Here is a 21,515-nt window from a genome sequence, read left to right as displayed (position 1 = left end):
ACAGTAGTCTACACAGACAGATACAGTAGACTACACAGACAGATACAGTAGCCTACACAGACAGATACAGTAGCCTACACATACAGATACAGTAGCCTACACAGAAAGATACAGTAGACTACACAACAGATACAGTAGCCTACACAGACAGATACAGTAGCCTACACAGACAGATACAGTAGCCTACACATACAGACACAGTAGACTACACAGACAGATACAGTAGCCTACACAGACAGATACAGTAGCCTACACAAACAGATACAGTAGCCTACACAGACAGACACAGTAGCCTACACAGACAGACACAGTAGCCCACACAGACAGACACAGTAGCCTACACAGACAGATACAGTAGACTCCACAGACAGGTACAGTAGACTACACAGACAGACACAGTAGCCCACACAGACAGACACAGTAGCCTACACAGACATATACAGTAGACTCCACAGACAGATACAGTAGACTACACAGACAGACACAGTAGCCCACACAGACAGACACAGTAGCCCACACAGACAGACACAGTAGCCCACACAGACAGACACAGTAGCCCACACAGACAGATACAGTAGACTCCACAGACATATACAGTAGCCTACACAGACAGATACAGTAGACTACACAGACAGATACAGTAGCCTACACAGACAGATACAGTAGCCTACACAGACAGATACAGTAGACTACACAGATACAGTAGACTACACAGATACAGTAGCCTACACATACAGATACAGTAGCCTATACAGACAGATACAGTAGCCTACACAGACAGATACAGTAGCCTACACAGACAGATACAGTAGCCTACACAGACAGAAACAATAGCCTACACAGACAGATACAGTAGCCTACACAGACAGACACAGTAGACTACACAGACAGATACAGTAGCCTACACAGACAGATACAGTAGCCTACACAGACAGACACAGTGGCCTACACAGACAGATACAGTAGACTCCACAGACAGATACAGTAGACTACACAGACAGACACAATAGCCCACACAGACAGACACAGTAGCCCACACAGACAGACACAGTAGCCCACACAGACAGATACAGTAGACTCCACATACAGATACAGTAGCCTACACAGACAGATACAGTAGACTACACAGACAGACACAGTAGCCTACACAGACAGATACAGTAGCCCACACAGACAGACACAGTAGCCTACACAGACAGATACAGTAGTCTACACAGACAGATACAGTAGCCTACACAGACAGATACAGTAGCCTACACAGACAGATACAGTAGCCTACACAGACAGATACAGTAGCCTACACAGACAGATACAGTACCCTACACAGACAGATACAGTAGCCCACACGGACAGACACAGTAGCCTACACAGACAGATACAGTACCCTACACAGACAGATACAGTACCCTACACAGACAGATACAGTAGCCCACACGGACAGACACAGTAGCCTACACAGACAGATACAGTAGCCTACACAGACAGATACAGTAGCCCACACGGACAGACACAGTAGCCTACACAGACAGATACAGTAGCCTACACAGACAGATACAGTACCCTACACAGACAGACACAGTAGCCTACACAGACAGATACAGTAGCCCACACAGACAGACACAGTAGCCTACACAGACAGATACAGTAGCCCACACAGACAGATACAGTAGACTCCACAGACAGATACAGTAGACTCCACAGACAGATACAGTAGACTCCACAGACAGATACAGTAGCCCACACAGACAGACACAGTAGCCTACACAGACAGATACAGTAGCCCACACAGACAGACACAGTAGCCTACACAGACAGATACAGTAGACTACACAGACAGACACAGTAGCCTACACAGACAGATACAGTAGACTACACAGACAGACACAGTAGCCTACACAGACAGATACAGTAGACTACACAGACAGATACAGTAGACTCCACAGACAGATACAGTAGACTCCACAGACAGATACAGTAGACTCCACAGACAGATACAGTAGACTCCACAGACAGATACAGTAGCCCACACAGACAGACACAGTAGCCTACACAGACAGATACAGTACCCTACACAGACAGATACAGTAGCCCACACGGACAGACACAGTAGCCTACACGGACAGATACAGTAGCCCACACGGACAGATACAGTAGACTCCACAGACAGATACAGTAGACTCCACAGACAGATACAGTAGACTCCACAGACAGATACAGTAGACTCCACAGACAGATACAGTAGACTCCACAGACAGATACAGTAGCCTACACAGACAGATACAGTAGCCTACACAGACAGACACAGTAGCCCACACAGACAGACACAGTAGCCCACACAGACAGACACAGTAGCCCACACAGACAGATACAGTAGACTCCACAGACAGATACAGTAGCCTACACAGACAGATACAGTAGACTACACAGACAGACACAGTAGACTACACAGACAGACACAGTAGCCTACACAGACAGATACAGTAGCCCACACAGACAGACACAGTAGCCTACACAGACAGATACAGTAGCCCACACAGACAGACACAGTAGCCTACACAGACAGATACAGTAGCCCACACAGACAGACACAGTAGCCTACACAGACAGATACAGTAGACTACACAGACAGACACAGTAGCCTACACAGACAGATACAGTAGACTACACAGACAGATACAGTAGACTCCACAGACAGATACAGTAGACTCCACAGACAGATACAGTAGACTCCACAGACAGATACAGTAGACTCCACAGACAGATACAGTAGCCCACACAGACAGACACAGTAGCCTACACAGACAGATACAGTAGCCCACACAGACAGACACAGTAGCCTACACAGACAGATACAGTAGACTACACAGACAGACACAGTAGCCTACACAGACAGATACAGTAGACTACACAGACAGACACAGTAGCCTACACAGACAGATACAGTAGACTACACAGACAGATACAGTAGACTCCACAGACAGATACAGTAGACTCCACAGACAGATACAGTAGACTCCACAGACAGATACAGTAGACTCCACAGACAGATACAGTAGCCCACACAGACAGACACAGTAGCCTACACAGACAGATACAGTACCCTACACAGACAGATACAGTAGCCCACACGGACAGACACAGTAGCCTACACAGACAGATACAGTAGCCCACACGGACAGATACAGTAGACTCCACAGACAGATACAGTAGCCCACACGGACAGATACAGTAGACTCCACAGACAGATACAGTAGACTCCACAGACAGATACAGTAGCCCACACAGACAGACACAGTAGCCTACACAGACAGATACAGTACCCTACACAGACAGATACAGTAGCCCACACGGACAGACACAGTAGCCTACACAGACAGATACAGTAGCCCACACAGACAGACACAGTAGCCTACACAGACAGATACAGTAGACTACACAGACAGACACAGTAGCCTACACAGACAGATACAGTAGACTACACAGACAGACACAGTAGCCTACACAGACAGATACAGTAGACTACACAGACAGATACAGTAGACTCCACAGACAGATACAGTAGACTCCACAGACAGATACAGTAGCCTACACAGACAGATACAGTAGCCTACACAGACAGACACAGTAGCCCACACAGACAGACACAGTAGCCCACACAGACAGACACAGTAGCCCACACAGACAGATACAGTAGACTCCACAGACAGATACAGTAGCCTACACAGACAGATACAGTAGCCCACACAGACAGACACAGTAGCCTACACAGACAGATACAGTAGACTACACAGACAGACACAGTAGCCTACACAGACAGATACAGTAGACTACACAGACAGATACAGTAGACTCCACAGACAGATACAGTAGACTCCACAGACAGATACAGTAGACTCCACAGACAGATACAGTAGACTCCACAGACAGATACAGTAGCCCACACAGACAGACACAGTAGCCTACACAGACAGATACAGTAGCCCACACAGACAGACACAGTAGCCTACACAGACAGATACAGTAGACTACACAGACAGACACAGTAGCCTACACAGACAGATACAGTAGACTACACAGACAGACACAGTAGCCTACACAGACAGATACAGTAGACTACACAGACAGATACAGTAGACTCCACAGACAGATACAGTAGACTCCACAGACAGATACAGTAGACTCCACAGACAGATACAGTAGACTCCACAGACAGATACAGTAGCCCACACAGACAGACACAGTAGCCTACACAGACAGATACAGTACCCTACACAGACAGATACAGTAGCCCACACGGACAGACACAGTAGCCTACACAGACAGATACAGTAGCCCACACGGACAGATACAGTAGACTCCACAGACAGATACAGTAGCCCACACGGACAGATACAGTAGACTCCACAGACAGATACAGTAGACTCCACAGACAGATACAGTAGCCCACACAGACAGACACAGTAGCCTACACAGACAGATACAGTACCCTACACAGACAGATACAGTAGCCCACACGGACAGACACAGTAGCCTACACAGACAGATACAGTAGCCCACACAGACAGACACAGTAGCCTACACAGACAGATACAGTAGACTACACAGACAGACACAGTAGCCTACACAGACAGATACAGTAGACTACACAGACAGACACAGTAGCCTACACAGACAGATACAGTAGACTACACAGACAGATACAGTAGACTCCACAGACAGATACAGTAGACTCCACAGACAGATACAGTAGACTCCACAGACAGATACAGTAGCCCACACGGACAGACACAGTAGCCTACACAGACAGATACAGTACCCTACACAGACAGATACAGTAGCCCACACGGACAGACACAGTAGCCTACACAGACAGATACAGTAGCCTACACAGACAGATACAGTAGCCCACACGGACAGACACAGTAGCCTACAGACAGATACAGTACCCTACACAGACAGATACAGTACCCTACACAGACAGATACAGTAGCCCACACGGACAGACACAGTAGCCTACACAGACAGATACAGTAGCCTACACAGACAGATACAGTACCCTACACAGACAGATACAGTAGACTCCACATACAGACACAGTAGCCTACACAGACAGATACAGTAGACTCCACAGACAGACACAGTAGCCTACACAGACAGATACAGTAGACTCCACAGACAGACACAGTAGCCTACACAGACAGATACAGTAGACTCCACAGACAGACACAGTAGCCTACACAGACAGATACAGTAGACTCCACAGACAGACACAGTAGCCTACACAGACAGATACAGTAGACTCCACAGACAGACACAGTAGCCTACACAGACAGATACAGTAGTCTACACAGACAGATACAGTAGCCTACACAGACAGATACAGTAGCCTACACAGACAGACACAGTAGCCTACACAGACAGACACAGTAGCCTACACAGACAGACACAGTAGCCTACACAGACAGACACAGTAGTCTACACAGACAGATACAGTAGCCTACACAGACAGATACAGTAGCCTACACAGACAGACACAGTAGCCTACACAGACAGATACAGTAGCCTACACAGACAGATACAGTAGCCTACACAGACAGATACAGTAGACTCCACAGACAGATACAGTAGACTCCACAGACAAATACAGTAGACTCCACAGACAGATACAGTAGACTCCACAGACAGATACAGTAGACTCCACAGACAGATACAGTAGCCCACACAGACAGACACAGTAGCCTACACAGACAGATACAGTACCCTACACAGACAGATACAGTAGCCCACACGGACAGACACAGTAGCCTACACAGACAGATACAGTAGCCCACACGGACAGATACAGTAGACTCCACAGACAGATACAGTAGCCCACACGGACAGATACAGTAGACTCCACAGACAGATACAGTAGACTCCACAGACAGATACAGTAGCCCACACAGACAGACACAGTAGCCTACACAGACAGATACAGTACCCTACACAGACAGATACAGTAGCCCACACGGACAGACACAGTAGCCTACACAGACAGATACAGTAGCCCACACAGACAGACACAGTAGCCTACACAGACAGATACAGTAGACTACACAGACAGACACAGTAGCCTACACAGACAGATACAGTAGACTACACAGACACACAGTAGCCTACACAGACAGATACAGTAGACTACACAGACAGATACAGTAGACTCCACAGACAGATACAGTAGACTCCACAGACAGATACAGTAGCCTACACAGACAGATACAGTAGCCTACACAGACAGACACAGTAGCCCACACAGACAGACACAGTAGCCCACACAGACAGACACAGTAGCCCACACAGACAGATACAGTAGACTCCACAGACAGATACAGTAGCATACACAGACAGATACAGTAGCCCACACAGACAGACACAGTAGCCTACACAGACAGATACAGTAGACTACACAGACAGACACAGTAGCCTACACAGACAGATACAGTAGACTACACAGACAGATACAGTAGACTCCACAGACAGATACAGTAGACTCCACAGACAGATACAGTAGACTCCACAGACAGATACAGTAGACTCCACAGACAGATACAGTAGCCCACACAGACAGACACAGTAGCCTACACAGACAGATACAGTAGCCCACACAGACAGACACAGTAGCCTACACAGACAGATACAGTAGACTAGACAGACAGACACAGTAGCCTACACAGACAGATACAGTAGACTACACAGACAGACACAGTAGCCTACACAGACAGATACAGTAGACTACACAGACAGATACAGTAGACTCCACAGACAGATACAGTAGACTCCACAGACAGATACAGTAGACTCCACAGACAGATACAGTAGACTCCACAGACAGATACAGTAGCCCACACAGACAGACACAGTAGCCTACACAGACAGATACAGTACCCTACACAGACAGATACAGTAGCCCACACGGACAGACACAGTAGCCTACACAGACAGATACAGTAGCCCACACGGACAGATACAGTAGACTCCACAGACAGATACAGTAGCCCACACGGACAGATACAGTAGACTCCACAGACAGATACAGTAGACTCCACAGACAGATACAGTAGCCCACACAGACAGACACAGTAGCCTACACAGACAGATACAGTACCCTACACAGACAGATACAGTAGCCCACACGGACAGACACAGTAGCCTACACAGACAGATACAGTAGCCCACACAGACAGACACAGTAGCCTACACAGACAGATACAGTAGACTACACAGACAGACACAGTAGCCTACACAGACAGATACAGTAGACTACACAGACAGACACAGTAGCCTACACAGACAGATACAGTAGACTACACAGACAGATACAGTAGACTCCACAGACAGATACAGTAGACTCCACAGACAGATACAGTAGACTCCACAGACAGATACAGTAGCCCACACGGACAGACACAGTAGCCTACACAGACAGATACAGTACCCTACACAGACAGATACAGTAGCCCACACGGACAGACACAGTAGCCTACACAGACAGATACAGTAGCCTACACAGACAGATACAGTAGCCCACACGGACAGACACAGTAGCCTACACAGACAGATACAGTACCCTACACAGACAGATACAGTACCCTACACAGACAGATACAGTAGCCCACACGGACAGACACAGTAGCCTACACAGACAGATACAGTAGCCTACACAGACAGATACAGTACCCTACACAGACAGATACAGTAGACTCCACATACAGACACAGTAGCCTACACAGACAGATACAGTAGACTCCACAGACAGACACAGTAGCCTACACAGACAGATACAGTAGACTCCACAGACAGACACAGTAGCCTACACAGACAGATACAGTAGACTCCACAGACAGACACAGTAGCCTACACAGACAGATACAGTAGACTCCACAGACAGACACAGTAGCCTACACAGACAGATACAGTAGACTCCACAGACAGACACAGTAGCCTACACAGACAGATACAGTAGTCTACACAGACAGATACAGTAGCCTACACAGACAGATACAGTAGCCTACACAGACAGACACAGTAGCCTACACAGACAGACACAGTAGCCTACACAGACAGACACAGTAGCCTACACAGACAGACACAGTAGTCTACACAGACAGATACAGTAGCCTACACAGACAGATACAGTAGCCTACACAGACAGATACAGTAGCCTACACAGACAGATACAGTAGCCTACACAGACAGATACAGTAGACTCCACAGACAGATACAGTAGACTCCACAGACAAATACAGTAGACTACACAGACCGATACAGTAGACTCCACAGACAGATACAGTAGACTCCACAGACAGATACAGTAGACTCCACAGACAGATACAGTAGACTCCACAGACAGATACAGTAGCCTACACAGACAGATACAGTAGCCTACACAGACAGACACAGTAGCCCACACAGACAGACACAGTAGCCCACACAGACAGACACAGTAGCCCACACAGACAGATACAGTAGACTCCACAGACAGATACAGTAGCCTACACAGACAGATACAGTAGACTACACAGACAGACACAGTAGACTACACAGACAGACACAGTAGCCCACACAGACAGATACAGTAGCCCACACAGACAGACACAGTAGCCTACACAGACAGATACAGTAGCCCACACAGACAGACACAGTAGCCTACACAGACAGATACAGTAGCCCACACAGACAGACACAGTAGCCTACACATACAGATACAGTAGACAACACAGACTGATACAGTAGACAACACAGACTGATACAGTAGACAACACAGACCGATACAGTAGACAACACAGACTGATACAGTAGACAACACAGACAGATACAGTAGACAACACAGACAGATACAGTAGACAACACAGACAGATACAGTAGACAACACAGACAGATACAGTAGACAACACAGACAGATACAGTAGACAACACAGACCGATACAGTAGACAACACAGACAGATACAGTAGACAACACAGACTGATACAGTAGACAACACAGACAGATACAGTAGACAACACAGACCGATACAGTAGACAACACAGACCGATACAGTAGACAACACAGACCGATACAGTAGACAACACAGACCGATACAGTAGACAACACAGACCGATACAGTAGACTCACAGACAGATACAGTAGACTCCACAGACAGATACAGTAGACTCCACAGACAGATACAGTAGCCCACACAGACAGACACAGTAGCCTACACAGACAGATACAGTACCCTACACAGACAGATACAGTAGCCCACACGGACAGACACAGTAGCCTACACAGACAGATACAGTAGCCCACACGACAGATACAGTAGACTCCACAGACAGATACAGTAGACTCCACAGACAGATACAGTAGACTCCACAGACAGATACAGTAGACTCCACAGACAGATACAGTAGCCTACACAGACAGATACAGTAGACTCCACAGACAGATACAGTAGACTCCACAGACAGATACAGTAGACTCCACAGACAGATACAGTAGACTCCACAGACAGATACAGTAGCCTACACAGACAGATACAGTAGCCCACACGGACAGATACAGTAGACTCCACAGACAGATACAGTAGACTCCACAGACAGATACAGTAGACTCCACAGACAGATACAGTAGACTCCACAGACAGATACAGTAGCCCACACAGACAGACACAGTAGCCTACACAGACAGATACAGTAGCCCACACAGACAGACACAGTAGCCTACACAGACAGATACAGTAGACTACACAGACAGACACAGTAGCCTACACAGACAGATACAGTAGACTACACAGACAGACACAGTAGCCTACACAGACAGATACAGTAGACTACACAGACAGATACAGTAGACTCCACAGACAGATACAGTAGACTCCACAGACAGATACAGTAGACTCCACAGACAGATACAGTAGACTCCACAGACAGATACAGTAGCCCACACAGACAGACACAGTAGCCTACACAGACAGATACAGTACCCTACACAGACAGATACAGTAGCCCACACGGACAGACACAGTAGACACAGACAGATACAGTAGCCCACACAGACAGATACAGTAGACAACACAGACAGATACAGTAGACAACACAGACAGATACAGTAGACAACACAGACAGATACAGTAGACAACACAGACAGATACAGTAGACAACACAGACAGATACAGTAGACAACACAGACAGATACAGTAGACAACACAGACAGATACAGTAGACAACACAGACAGATACAGTAGACAACACAGACAGATACAGTAGACAACACAGACCGATACAGTAGACAACACAGACAGATACAGTAGACAACACAGACCGATACAGTAGACAACACAGACAGACACAGTAGCCTACACAGACAGATACAGTACCCTACACAGACAGATACAGTAGCCCACACGGACAGACACAGTAGCCTACACAGACAGATACAGTAGCCCACACGGACAGATACAGTAGACTCCACAGACAGATACAGTAGACTCCACAGACAGATACAGTAGACTCCACAGACAGATACAGTAGACTCCACAGACAGATACAGTAGACTCCACAGACAGATACAGTAGACTCCACAGACATATACAGTAGACTCCACAGACAGATACAGTAGACTCCACAGACAGATACAGTAGCCTACACAGACAGATACAGTAGCCCACACGGACAGATACAGTAGACTCCACAGACAGATACAGTAGACTCCACAGACAGATACAGTAGACTCCACAGACAGATACAGTAGACTCCACAGACAGATACAGTAGCCTCCACAGACAGATACAGTAGACTCCACAGACATATACAGTAGACTCCACAGACAGATACAGTAGACTCCACAGACAGATACAGTAGCCTACACAGACAGATACAGTAGCCCACACGGACAGATACAGTAGACTCCACAGACAGATACAGTAGACTCCACAGACAGATACAGTAGACTCCACAGACAGATACAGTAGACTCCACAGACAGATACAGTAGACTCCACAGACAGATACAGTAGACTCCACAGACAGATACAGTAGACTCCACAGACAGATACAGTAGCCTACACAGAAACCTTGACTTTACACTTAAGTTGGACACCCTCAGTAACGTCTCTATCTGTGTTCCAGGGGTCTGGACACCCTCAGTAACGTCTCTCTCTGTGTTCCAGGGGTCTGGACACCCTCAGTAACGTCTCTCTCTGTGTTCCAGGGGTCTGGACACCCTCAGTAACGTCTCTCTCTGTGTTCCAGGGGTCTGGACACCCTCAGTAACGTCTCTCTCTGTGTTCCAGGGGTCTGGACACCCTCAGTAACGTCTCTCTCTGTGTTCCAGGGGTCTGGACACCCTCAGTAACGTCTCTCTCTGTGTTCCAGGGTATCTGGACACCCTCAGTAACGTCTCTCTCTGTGTTCCAGGGGTCTGGACACCCTCAGTAACGTCTCTCTCTGTGTTCCAGGGGTCTGGACACCCTCAGTAACGTCTCTCTGTGTTCCAGGGGTCTGGACACCCTCAGTAACGTCTCTCTCTGTGTTCCAGGGGTCTGGACACCCTCAGTAACGTCTCTCTCTGTGTTCCAGGGGTCTGGACACCCTCAGTAACGTCTCTCTCTGTGTTCCAGGGGTCTGGACACCCTCAGTAACGTCTCTCTCTGTGTTCCAGGGTATCTGGACACCCTCAGTAACGTCTCTCTCTGTGTTCCAGGGGTCTGGACACCCTCAGTAACGTCTCTCTCTGTGTTCCAGGGGTCTGGACACCCTCAGTAACGTCTCTCTCTGTGTTCCAGGGGTCTGGACACCCTCAGTAACGTCTCTCTCTGTGTTCCAGGGGTCTGGACACCCTCAGTAACGTCTCTCTCTGTGTTCCAGGGGTCTGGACACCCTCAGTAACGTCTCTCTCTGTGTTCCAGGGGTCTGGACACCCTCAGTAACGTCTCTCTCTGTGTTCCAGGGGTCTGGACACCCTCAGTAATGTCTCTCTCTGTGTTCCAGGGGTCTGGACACCCTCAGTAAAAAAGGAAAGACCTCGACACTCGACCTGCCGATCGAGTCGGTCAGTTTGAGTCTGCAGGATCTGATTGGCTACTTCCAGCCTCCTGACGAGCACCTGGAGCACGAGGACAAACAGAACCGCCTCCGAGCCCTAAAGAACCGACAGAACCTCTTCCAGGAAGAGGTAGAGAACAAAGAGCATGCTGGGGGTTGTATTCCACATCATCAGGGACAGGGGGAAGAACATCACAAAACAGCCATTTACTTACTTAGGCCTCATCGTGCCAAGTGGTGCGTAAAGCCTTGATTACGTTCCTCCATCTCTTCCTGTCCGGGGATATTTTAGTGTTTCACTCTAGAGAGCAGTGAGTACACTGCAGATCACATCCCTGTTTCCTGTCTCTCCTGTTAGAGAGCAGTCAGTCACATCCCTGTTTCCTGTCTCTCCTGTTAGAGAGCAGTCATAACACTACAGATCACATCCCTGTCTCTCCTGTTAGAGAGCAGTCATAACCCTGCAGATCACATCCCTGTCTCTCCTGTTAGAGAGCAGTCATAACCCTGCAGATCACATCCCTGTCTCTCCTGTTAGAGAGCAGTCATGTCACTGCAGATCACATCCCTGTCTCTCCTGTCAGAGAGCAGTCAGAACACTACAGATCACATCCCTGTTTCTCTGTCTCTCCTGTTAGAGAGCAGTCATGACACTGCAGATCACATCCCCGTTTCTCTGTCTCTCCTGTTAGAGAGCAGTCATGTCACTGCAGATCACATCCCTGTCTCTCCTGTCAGAGAGCAGTCATGACACTACAGATCACATCCCTGTCTCTCTGTCTCTCCTGTTAGAGAGCAGTCATAACACTGCAGATCACATCCCTGTCTCTCCTGTTAGAGAGCAGTCATAACACTGCAGATCACATCCCTGTCTCTCCTGTTAGAGAGCAGTCATAACACTACAGATCACATCCCTGTTTCTCCTGTTAGAGAGCAGTCATGACACTACAGATCACATCCCTGTCTCTCCTGTTAGAGAGCAGTCATAACACTATAGATCACATCCCTGTTTCTCTGTCTCTCCTGTTAGAGAGCAGTCATAACACTATAGATCACATCCCTGTCTCTCCTGTTAGAGAGCAGTCATAACACTGCAGATCACATCCCTGTTTCTCTGTCTCTCCTGTTAGAGAGCAGTCATGACACTATAGATCACATCCCTGTTTCTCCTTTTAGAGAGCAGTCATAACACTATAGATCACATCCCTGTTTCTCTGTCTCTCCTGTTAGAGAGCAGTCATAACACTGCAGATCACATCCCTGTCTCTCCTGTTAGAGAGCAGTCATAACACTACAGATCACATCCCTGTTTCTCCTGTTAGAGAGCAGTCAGAACACTGCAGATCACATCCCTGTCTCTCTTGTTAGAGAGCAGTCATAACACTACAGATCACATCCCTGTCTCTCCTGTTAGAGAGCAGTCATAACACTACAGATCACATCCCTGTTTCTCTGTCTCTCCTGTTAGAGAGCAGTCATAACACTACAGATCACATCCCTGTCTCTCCTGTTAGAGAGCAGTCATAACCCTGCAGATCACATCCCTGTTTCTCTGTCTCTCCTGTTAGAGAGCAGTCATAGCACTACAGATCACATCTCTGTTTAGAGAGCAGTCATAACACTGCAGATCACATCCCTGTCTCTCCTGTTAGAGAGCAGTCATGACACTACAGATCACATCCCTGTCTCTCCTGTTAGAGAGCAGTCATAACCCTGCAGATCACATCCCTGTCTTCTCTGTCTCTCCTGTTAGAGAGCAGTCATAACACTACAGATCACATCCTGTCTCTCCTGTTAGAGAGCAGTCATGACACTGCAGATCACATCTGTCTCTCCTGTTAGAGAGCAGTCATGACACTGCAGATCACATCCCTGTTTCTCTGTCTCTCCTGTTAGAGAGCAGTCATAACACTGCAGATCACATCCCTGTCTCTCCTGTTAGAGAGCAGTCATAACACTACAGATCACATCCCTGTTTCTCTGTCTCTCCTGTTAGAGAGCAGTCAGAACACTACAGATCACATCCCTGTTTCTCTGTCTCTCCTGTTAGAGAGCAGTCAGAACACTACAGATCACATCCCTGTTTCTCTGTCTCTCCTGTTAGAGAGCAGTCATAACACTGCAGATCACATCCCCGTTTCTCTGTCTCTCCTGTTAGAGAGCAGTCATGACACTGCAGATCACATCCCTGTTTCTCTGTCTCTCCTGTTAGAGAGCAGTCATAACACTACAGATCACATCCCTGTGTCTCCTGTTAGAGAGCAGTCATGACACTGCAGATCACATCCCTGTTTCTCTGTCTCTCCTGTTAGAGAGCAGTCAGAACACTACAGATCACATCCCTGTCTCTCTGTCTCTCCTGTTAGAGAGCAGTCAGAACACTACAGATCACATCCCTGTCTCTCCTGTTAGAGAGCAGTCATAACACTACAGATCACATCCCTGTTTCTCTGTCTCTCCTGTTAGAGAGCAGTCATAACACTGCAGATCACATCCCTGTCTCTCTGTCTCTCCTGTTAGAGAGCAGTCATAACCCTGCAGATCACATCCCTGTCTCTCTGTCTCTCCTGTTAGAGAGCAGTCATAACACTACAGATCACATCCCTGTCTCTCCTGTTAGAGAGCAGTCATAACACTACAGATCACATCTCTGTCTCTCCTGTTAGAGAGCAGTCATGACACTGCAGATCACATCTGTCTCTCCTGTTAGAGAGCAGTCATGACACTACAGATCACATCTCTGTCTCTCCTGTTAGAGAGCAGTCATGACACTACAGATCACATCCCTGTCTCTCCTGTTAGAGAGCAGTCATAACCCTGCAGATCACATCCCTGTTTCTCTGTCTCTCCTGTTAGAGAGCAGTCATAGCACTACAGATCACATCTCTGTCTCTCCTGTTAGAGAGCAGTCATAACACTGCAGATCACATCCCTGTCTCTCCTGTTAGAGAGCAGTCATGACACTACAGATCACATCCCTGTCTCTCCTGTTAGAGAGCAGTCATAACCCTGCAGATCACATCCCTGTCTCTCTGTCTCTCCTGTTAGAGAGCAGTCATAACACTACAGATCACATCTCTGTCTCTCCTGTTAGAGAGCAGTCATGACACTGCAGATCACATCCCTGTTTCTCTGTCTCTCCTGTTAGAGAGCAGTCAGAACACTACAGATCACATCCCTGTCTCTCCTGTTAGAGAGCAGTCAGAACAATACAGATCACATCCCTGTTTCTCTGTCTCTCCTGTTAGAGAGCAGTCATAACACTACAGATCACATCCCTGTCTCTCTGTCTCTCCTGTTAGAGAGCAGTCATAACCCTGCAGATCACATCCCTGTCTCTCTGTCTCTCCTGTTAGAGAGCAGTCATAACACTACAGATCACATCCCTGTCTCTCCTGTTAGAGAGCAGTCATAACACTGCAGATCACATCCCTGTCTCTCCTGTTAGAGAGCAGTCATAACCCTGCAGATCACATCCCTGTCTCTCTGTCTCTCCTGTTAGAGAGCAGTCATAACGCTACAGATCACATCTCTGTCTCTCCTGTTAGAGAGCAGTCATGACACTGCAGATCACATCCCTGTCTTTCCTGTTAGAGAGCAGTCATGACACTGCAGATCACATCCCTGTCTCTCCTGTTAGAGAGCAGTCATAACACTACAGATCACATCTCTGTCTCTCCTGTTAGAGAGCAGTCATGACACTACAGATCACATCCCTGTTTCTCTGTCTCTCCTGTTAGAGAGCAGTCATAACACTACAGATCACATCCCTGTCTGTCCTGTTAGAGAGCAGTCAGAACACTACAGATCACATCTCTGTCTCTCCTGTTAGAGAGCAGTCATGACACTACAGATCACATCCCTGTCTCTCCTGTTAGAGAGCAGTCATGACACTACAGATCACATCCCTGTCTCTCCTGTTAGAGAGCAGTCATAACACTACAGATCACATCTCTGTCTCTCCTGTTAGAGAGCAGTCATGACACTACAGATCACATCCCTGTCTCTCCTGTTAGAGAGCAGTCATAACACTACAGATCACATCTCTGTCTCTCCTGTTAGAGAGCAGTCATGACACTGCAGATCACATCCCTGTTTCTCTGTCTCTCCTGTTAGAGAGCAGTCATAACACTACAGATCACATCCCTGTGTCTCCTGTTAGAGAGCAGTCATAACACTGCAGATCACATCCCTGTTTCTCTGTCTCTCCTGTTAGAGAGCAGTCATAACACTGCAGATCACATCCCTGTTTCTCTGTCTCTCCTGTTAGAGAGCAGTCAGAACACTACAGATCACATCCCTGTCTCTCCTGTTAGAGAGCAGTCAGAACACTACAGATCACATCTCTGTCTCTCCTGTTAGAGAGCAGTCAGAACACTACAGATCACATCCCTGTTTCTCTGTCTCTCCTGTTAGAGAGCAGTCATAACACTACAGATCACATCCCTGTCTCTCTGTCTCTCCTGTTAGAGAGCAGTCATAACCCTGCAGATCACATCCCTGTCTCTCTGTCTCTCCTGTTAGAGAGCAGTCATAACACTACAGATCACATCCCTGTCTCTCCTGTTAGAGAGCAGTCATAACCCTGCAGATCACATCCCTGTCTCTCTGTCTCTCCTGTTAGAGAGCAGTCATGACACTACAGATCACATCCCTGTCTCTCCTGTTAGAGAGCAGTCATAACACTACAGATCACATCCCTGTTTCTCTGTCTCTCCTGTTAGAGAGCAGTCATGACACTACAGATCACATCCCTGTCTCTCCTGTTAGAGAGCAGTAATGTCACTTCAGATCACATCCCTGTCTCTCCGGTTAGAGAGCAGTCATGACACTACAGATCACATCCCTGTTTCTCTGTCTCTCCTGTTAGAGAGCAGTCATAACACTACAGATCACATCCCTGTTTCTCTGTCTCTCCTGTTAGAGAGCAGTCAGAACACTACAGATCACATCTCTGTCTCTCCTGTTAGAGAGCAGTCATAACACTGCAGATCACATCCCCGTTTCTCTGTCTCTCCTGTTAGAGAGCAGTCATGACACTACAGATCACATCCCTGTCTCTCCTGTTAGAGAGCAGTCATGACACTGCAGATCACATCCCTGTTTCTATGTCTCTCCTGTTAGAGAGCAGTCAGAACACTACAGATCACATCCCTGTCTCTCCTGTTAAGAGAGCAGTCATAACACTACAGATCACATCCCTGTCTCTCCTGTTAGAGAGCAGTCATGACACTGCAGATCACATCCCTGTTTCTATGTCTCTCCTGTTAGAGAGCAGTCAGAACACTACAGATCACATCTCTGTCTCTCCTGTTAGAGAGCAGTCAGAACAATACAGATCACATCCCTGTCTCTCTGTCTCTCCTGTTAGAGAGCAGTCATAACACTACAGATCACATCCCTGTCTCTCTGTCTCTCCTGTTAGAGAGCAGTCATAACACTACAGATCACGTCCCTGTCTCTCCTGTTAGAGAGCAGTCATAACCCTGCAGATCACATCCCTGTCTCTCTGTCTCTCCTGTTAGAGAGCAGTCATGACACTACAGATCACATCCCTGTCTCTCCTGTTAGAGAGCAGTCATAACACTACAGATCACATCCCTGTTTCTCTGTCTCTCCTGTTAGAGAGCAGTCATGACACTACAGATCACATCCCTGTCTCTCCTGTTAGAGAGCAGTCATGTCACTTCAGATCACATCCCTGTCTCTCCGGTTAGAGAGCAGTCATGACACTACAGATCACATCCCTGTTTCTCTGTCTCTCCTGTTAGAGAGCAGTCATAACACTGCAGATCACATCCCTGTTTCTCTGTCTCTCCTGTTAGAGAGCAGTCAGAACACTACAGATCACATCTCTGTCTCTCCTGTTAGAGAGCAGTCATAACACTGCAGATCACATCCCCGTTTCTCTGTCTCTCCTGTTAGAGAGCAGTCATAACACTACAGATCATATCCCTGTCTCTCCGGTTAGAGAGCAGTCAGAACACTACAGATCACATCCCTGTTTCTCTGTCTCTCCTGTTAGAGAGCAGTCATGACACTACAGATCACATCCCTGTTTCTCTGTCTCTCCTGTTAGAGAGCAGTCAGAACACTACAGATCACATCTCTGTCTCTCCTGTTAGAGAGCAGTCATAACACTGCAGATCACATCCCCGTTTCTCTGTCTCTCCTGTTAGAGAGCAGTCATGACACTGCAGATCACATCCCTGTTTCTCTGTCTCTCCTGTTAGAGAGCAGTCAGAACACTACAGATCACATCCCTGTCTCTCCTGTTAGAGAGCAGTCAGAACACTACAGATCACATCTCTGTCTCTCCTGTTAGAGAGCAGTCAGAACACTACAGATCACATCCCTGTTTCTCTGTCTCTCCTGTTAGAGAGCAGTCATAACACTACAGATCACATCCCTGTCTCTCTGTCTCTCCTGTTAGAGAGCAGTCATAACCCTGCAGATCACATCCCTGTCTCTCTGTCTCTCCTGTTAGAGAGCAGTCATAACACTACAGATCACATCCCTGTCTCTCCTGTTAGAGAGCAGTCATAACACTGCAGATCACATCCCTGTCTCTCCTGTTAGAGAGCAGTCATAACCCTGCAGATCACATCCCTGTCTCTCTGTCTCTCCTGTTAGAGAGCAGTCATGACACTGCAGATCACATCCCTGTCTTTCCTGTTAGAGAGCAGTCATGACACTGCAGATCACATCCCTGTCTCTCCTGTTAGAGAGCAGTCATAACACTACAGATCACATCTCTGTCTCTCCTGTTAGAGAGCAGTCATGACACTACAGATCACATCCCTGTTTCTCTGTCTCTCCTGTTAGAGAGCAGTCATAACACTACAGATCACATCCCTGTCTGTCCTGTTAGAGAGCAGTCAGAACACTACAGATCACATCTCTGTCTCTCCTGTTAGAGAGCAGTCATGACACTACAGATCACATCCCTGTTTCTCTGTCTCTCCTGTTAGAGAGCAGTCATAACACTACAGATCACATCTCTGTCTCTCCTGTTAGAGAGCAGTCATGACACTGCAGATCACATCCCTGTTTCTCTGTCTCTCCTGTTAGAGAGCAGTCATAACACTACAGATCACATCCCTGTGTCTCCTGTTAGAGAGCAGTCATAACACTGCAGATCACATCCCTGTTTCTCTGTCTCTCCTGTTAGAGAGCAGTCATAACACTGCAGATCACATCCCTGTTTCTCTGTCTCTCCTGTTAGAGAGCAGTCAGAACACTACAGATCACATCCCTGTCTCTCCTGTTAGAGAGCAGTCAGAACACTACAGATCACATCTCTGTCTCTCCTGTTAGAGAGCAGTCATGACACTACAGATCACATCCCTGTCTCTCCTGTTAGAGAGCAGTCATAACACTACAGATCACATCTCTGTCTCTCCTGTTAGAGAGCAGTCATAACACTGCAGATCACATCCCTGTTTCTCTGTCTCTCCTGTTAGAGAGCAGTCAGAACACTACAGATCACATCCCTGTCTCTCCTGTTAGAGAGCAGTCAGAACACTACAGATCACATCTCTGTCTCTCCTGTTAGAGAGCAGTCAGAACACTACAGATCACATCCCTGTTTCTCTGTCTCTCCTGTTAGAGAGCAGTCATAACACTACAGATCACATCCCTGTCTCTCTGTCTCTCCTGTTAGAGAGCAGTCATAACCTGCAGATCACATCCCTGTCTCTGTCTCTCCTGTTAGAGAGCAGTCATAACACTACAGATCACATCCCTGTCTCTCCTGTTAGAGAGCAGTCATAACACTACAGATCACATCCCTGTCTCTCCTGTTAGAGAGCAGTCATAACCCTGCAGATCACATCCCTGTCTCTCTGTCTCTCCTGTTAGAGAGCAGTCATAACACTACAGATCACATCTCTGTCTCTCCTGTTAGAGAGCAGTCATGACACCCTCAGTAACAGATCACACCCTCAGTAACGTCTTTCCTGTTAGGGAGCACCCTCAGTAACACTGCAGATCACATCCCTCAGGGGTAACCCTCAGTCTCTCCTGTGTTCCAGGGAGCAGTCATAACACTACAGGGTCTGGACACCCTCAGTAACGTCTCTCCTGTTAGGGGTCTGGAGTAACGCAGTCAGGGGTCTGACACTACAGATCACATCCCTGTTTCCAGGGGTCTGGACACCCTGTCTCTCCTGTTAGGGGTCTGGACAGTCATAACACCCTCAGTAACTACAGAGGGGGACACCCTCACACACCCTAACGTCTGTCCTGTTTCCAGGGGTCTGGACACCCTCAGTAACGTCTCTCTCTGTGTTCCAGGGTCTGGACACCCTCAGTAAAAAAGAAAGACTACAGACCTCATCGAGTCGGTCATCTGCAGGATCTGATTGGCTCTTCCAGCCTGAGCACCTGGAGCAGGACAAACAGAACCGCCTCCGAGCCCTAAAGAACACAGAACCTCTTCCAGGAAGAGGTAGAGAACAAAGAGCATGCTGGGGGTTGTATCCTGTCATCAGGGACAGGGGGAAGAACATCACAAAACAGCCATTTACTTACTTAGGCCTCATCAAGTCCCTGTTACTCTCTCTCTTCCTGTCCTATTTTAGTTTTCAGAGAGCAGTCAGAACACTGCAGATCACATCCCTGTCTCTCTGTCAGTCATCCCTGCAGATCACATCCCTGTTTCTCCTGTTAGAGAGCAGTCATAACACTACATATCACATCCCTGTCTCTCCTGTTAGAGAGCAGTCATAACACTATAGATCACATCCCTGTTTCTCCTGTTAGAGAGCAGTCATAACACTATAGATCACATCCCTGTCTCTCCTGTTAGAGAGCAGTCATAACACTATATATCACATCCCTGTCTCTCCTGTTAGAGAGCAGTCATAACACTATAGATCACATCCCTGTTTCTCCTTTTAGAGAGCAGTCAGAACACTACAGATCACATCCCTGTCTCTCTGTCTCTCCTGTTAGAGAGCAGTCATAACACTACAGATCACATCCCTGTTTCTCTGTGTCTCCTGTTAGAGAGCAGTCATAACACTATAGATCACATCCCTGTCTCTCCTGTTAGAGAGCAGTCATGACACTGCAGATCACATCCCTGTCTCTCCTGTTAGAGAGCAGTCATAACCCTGCAGATCACATCCCTGTCTCTCCTGTTAGAGAGCAGTCATGACACTATAGATCACATCCCTGTTTCTCCTGTTAGAGAGCAGTCAGAACACTACAGATCACATCCCTGTTTCTCCTGTTAGAGAGCAGTCATGACACTACAGATCACATCCCTGTTTCTCTGTCTCTCCTGTTAGAGAGCAGTCATAACACTACAGATCACATCCCTGTTTCTCCTGTTAGAGAGCAGTCATAACACTACAGATCACATCCCTGTCTCTCCTGTTAGAGAGCAGTCATGACACTACAGATCACATCCCTGTTTCTCTGTCTCTCCTGTTAGAGAGCAGTCATGACAC

General features: G+C 47.4%; 1 pseudogene; it reads left to right on the top strand.

Moving 5' to 3' along the window:
• LOC127924389 (ryanodine receptor 2-like) overlaps positions 1 to 21,515 on the top strand; it is a 140,053-nt pseudogene that overhangs the window by 7,581 nt on the left and 110,957 nt on the right.

This window comes from Oncorhynchus keta, unplaced genomic scaffold (assembly GCF_023373465.1).
Source record: "Oncorhynchus keta strain PuntledgeMale-10-30-2019 unplaced genomic scaffold, Oket_V2 Un_contig_3986_pilon_pilon, whole genome shotgun sequence".
Taxonomy (NCBI): Eukaryota; Metazoa; Chordata; class Actinopteri; order Salmoniformes; family Salmonidae; genus Oncorhynchus; species Oncorhynchus keta.
This window is presented reverse-complemented; position numbering and strand designations above follow the sequence as displayed.